At 33.5% G+C, this 4,343-nt stretch overlaps 1 non-coding gene across 1 annotated transcript; it reads right to left on the reverse strand.

Moving 5' to 3' along the window:
- Positions 1 to 2,881: 2,881 nt before the first annotated feature.
- Trnar-ccu lies at positions 2,882 to 2,954 on the reverse strand. The gene has a single exon. It is a non-coding gene; the product is annotated as a tRNA-Arg (tRNA).
- Between the last annotated feature and the right edge of the window lie 1,389 nt (positions 2,955 to 4,343).

A 4,343-nucleotide genomic window follows, 5' to 3' on the forward strand; every position in this document is an offset into this window, starting at 1 on the left:
CATTAGGGTAGTCCTTAAATGAAGGAAGACAATTTTTACATCAGATTTCCAAAGCCCCAACCCCTACGTCGATGCTACTATAGTCGAAAATATCGCATATAAATTTTGGTCCCTATTGGAGTCGGTTGAGGCGTGACGCACAGGGCGAAAAGTTCAGATTAGCCTATGAAGACGTCTTAGGCGACTCCAAACGGGACCAAAATTTGTATGAAATATCCTCGACTTTAGTAGTATCGATTTTGGGTATTAAAAACAAAAAAATTTGATTTTTAAAGACCACCCTATTTATGTGTACATATATGACTACAGATATGATTGTTAACAAATATTTTCAGTGTTTCTGATCACTATGGAAAAATGTGCAAGTTTTATTCAAATTAAGGCTGCTTAAGTGAAGGCACTTGTGCCAGAATTTCGAGTTTTATCCACAGAAGAGCTCTCATCGTATATTTCCCTCCAAATGTGGAAAATGGGGCCGTGAGAAAACCGGGCACATCCTAAATGTGCCTTCTGGTAGATACCAGAGCTGTTAAGTGTGCCCAGCAGAGAAGAAGTTGTCACTGTTTTCACAAAATAAGCGGCGTTGTCTGCTTGAAAATTTTTGTATTTTATAAAGTTAAAATCCTCCACACACAAGCAAGCTCTCGGATCGCCCTACCTTAAAGACTGTACTAATTGCGATCGTTGACCGCATGTAACATGTCTAGTTTTTTAAATTTGCCTAAATCCACAAAAAGAAAGCTCATTTTACATTTCTTACAAATCTTAACCTCTCAATAAATGTTTCGAGTTTTCGAAGTTTTCAAGGTTTTTTTCCAGTTTAAGGGAAATCCCTTAGTTCATTTAATCGCGCCCGACAATTTTTCTTTCTTTCTTTGAACTTAACTGTTTATCCTTTCAGAAATATTGGTTGAATACACATACATAGTACTCTTCTAGTGCTTTGCGGTAACTATAATCCACATACGATGGCTTCAGTTTCATTCAAATTTTAGTCTTCGTTAAACGCGTGCGAATATCGTGGCCCTTACTCAGTGTTTACCCCTACATAAATATGTTTCGTATAGCTCACTGCATTCCACACATTGTTCACTTTTATGTACGCATCCATATGTATTTACAAAGAAGCCAACAGTTGGCTGTGGTTCCGTTTGTAAAGCACAAAATGCTTAACATGCCAACCAGAATGTACACACAATTGCATTAGCCACAATGCAAAGTAGAATGAGATTTTGTTAGCATTCCTTTGAAAGTACTAACTTATACATTAACCTAGGCCCACACATACATAGTTGTTATACAAGCTAGCATATACCCGCACAGACATACTAAAAAATGTGTGCATACACATTATCCCTGCTGTGAGAATTAAGGCAAACTGATAGCAATTTGAGACTAGCAGTTAGTGTTGAGTATTAGCATGTGAGATTCAAGAGCTGGCAATACGAAAAAGTTAACGAATGCGACCTAGTCCAAGGTATAGCAAAACCAAGCCATATTAAACAGGTAGTAGCAGTAGAGCAGCTGACTTGATTTTTTTTTTTAATTATGTGGTCTCTAAAACATCAAACATTGCTATTTTTTTATACAAATTCTTAACTGGAAGACCTCTTTTTCGAACGTTTGCTTAACTCTGGTGCATGAACGCTGGATATTGGGCCAGCAAAGGATGTTTTGGTGCTTCTGGAATAAGAGCAATCTATAAAGAAAGAAAGTCGCACAAATTTCTATTTTTTTAGTTTAAATTTTTTAATTAAATTATTATTTTTTTTTTCATTTCACATCGCCCACTAATATATATAAAAAAGGTAACTATTTTTTGACATATTGACATCTATTTTATTTTTCCTCTAATGCTACTACCTTTTACCAGTTCTGAGTATGAAAATATCCCTACAGGCATTGTATAAGTTCATATAGCATGATATAACATTAGATCAGGAGAGCAAATATGTGATTAGCTTACATCTATTTTCATTTATTTATTTATTCATGGTATATTCCATGATAAAAACATAGTAAGGTAAAACCATGGGTAAAACCGTTCTCTCAATTTGTCAGCCATGATTTTTTTGCCAACATTTTAAAATCATATAAAATTGAGAGTAAAAAAAAGGAATTTTTCGAAGTTTTTTTTGCTTGAGATTGAAAATGAGAACGTGTGTGTGAGTTTGTGTGTAAAATTTCAAAATTAAAATGCTTGCAAACCTCAAGAATTTGAAAAATTCTTCTCAGCGGTTCTACCTTCCTATTTTTTTATCATGGTATATTCGAAATATATTTGAGTATGAATGTTATGCATCTGAGTTGTGAAAAAATGTGCTTAACCTCTGGTGGAGAGTGAAAGGTATTTGCGTGTACCTACATACATATGTATTAGATAAATATGAGGTTATATTTCTGCTAGATACCTTAAGAGAATTAATTTTTTTTCCCCAGCAGCTACCGTATACTGAAGAATGAAGTCCTTATTCATTAAAAATTTACAAGATTTAAATAGCTTTTCGGCGAGTATCGAGGCTATGGCGGTAGTCAGAATAGTTTTTCACGGATATAAGTAATACGATTAAATTTCTCCACCAAACCAGCTATAGAAATGGCGCCCGATTGGCATCTTTAGCAGCAGAGTTACTTATCGAATATCGAATCGATATGTTGTCTTGTTAGTAGGACCTGACTTGAAAAACTCAAATAAAGTAGCAATTACGAAGAACTTTTGTGCTCCTAAATGTTTATAAATGCAGGCTCTGGATTATTTTGAACAGAAAATATCAGTATGGCATCTCTGTGCACTGTGATAGCCAATCTAAGGCAGATACTCGTATAAAATCTTAATGTTTCCGCGTTTAAAAAACGAAAAAAATATATGCACCAATCTCTTTACCCCAGATGGGACTCGAACCCACAATCCCCGGCTTAGGAGGCCGGTGCCTTATCCATTGGGCCACTGGGGCGACAAGTATGTAAACAATAAAAGTGAAATTCAATTCAGACACAATGTAATTAAACGTATAACGCACTGGCACACATATTTGTATCAATGAATTTCCATTCTGACATTTGTAGCTATTTTTATTTAGTCTTAAATTCACAAATGTGTAGGTGCTCGTACATGTACATACATACATACAGGTAGTAAATACATATGTACGTATTGTAGAAAGCCATACGGCGCTATTGACACAGATGTTTCCAACAGAAGAAATGATGGAAATGCAGAAATTCAGGTGATTTATGACCAAGATGCTTTGTGCTCTAAAGAAAGCAGAATTGTAGCTGAACTTTTTCGTTGCGTTCGGAGAAGAGAAATCGAATACTTATGTAATAGTAATTTTAAAAGTGATCTTAAAGTGTTTAATTTAATTGGCTCATAGCGCCAAAGCATCATTTAAAATTTATAATAATCCCATCCTTCTTTAAATTAATAAATTGAAGTGTATTCATATATAAATTTAGGTACATCTGTAAATATATACATTAGGGCGGGTTGATTTTTTTTTTTTAATCGTATAGCATAAACGTAAACTACATAAAATTCTAAGAAAATTCTCCGAAAAAAACCATGTATCTAAAATAAAATCCTAATCCGCGCCTCTCGACTTGAAAATTTATATGGCCGCCTTTGCCGAAAAAAAAATAAATGTTAGAAAAAATAGGTTTTTCCAAAAATAAATCGAATTTTCTGAATAAAATTGTTTAGTAAGGTCGTTCTTTTGCACTTTATATTTTTTCTACACTAAAAATTTTTTTTCATTAAAAAAATATTCACACAAGTAAAAAATTTTCAAGTCGAGAGGCGCGGATTATTGTTTGATTTTAGACCCATGGTTTCTTCAGAGAATTTTCTAAGAATTTAGTGTGGATTACGTATTTGCTATATATATTATTTATATTTTTAATATTTTTTTCATCCATACAAATCAACCCGCCCTAATAGACATACATACATATGTCTGTATACCTATGCGTGTGTGTATGTGCACAATATTTTACTCACCAACAAAAATAAAAACAAAACAAATAGCATTTAGCCAAGCTGTCTGGCAGTCTACTACATACAATAATGTACTCGATTTTGGTTCCTACACTCAGTGTAACATTTTCACTCCTACAAACATATACATACACATACACTTCTTTTACTAAGATGGAATTTCATTTTCAGCTTTGTAAAAATAACATTTATACGTATATATTTATATGTTTAGGTCTGCTACTCTCTTCAAAAAAAAAAATGTGTTTTTACACTTCACGGTGCTACTTAAATGTCTAAGTAACAAAGTTAATTTTTAACATGAGTGCGTAACTTTTGCACGTCTGACACGTTTTCATACGTGCAGTTC

This window comes from Rhagoletis pomonella, unplaced genomic scaffold (assembly GCF_013731165.1).
Source record: "Rhagoletis pomonella isolate Grant_MI unplaced genomic scaffold, Rhpom_1.0 Rhpom_scaffold_04909, whole genome shotgun sequence".
Classification (NCBI taxonomy): Eukaryota; Metazoa; Arthropoda; class Insecta; order Diptera; family Tephritidae; genus Rhagoletis; species Rhagoletis pomonella.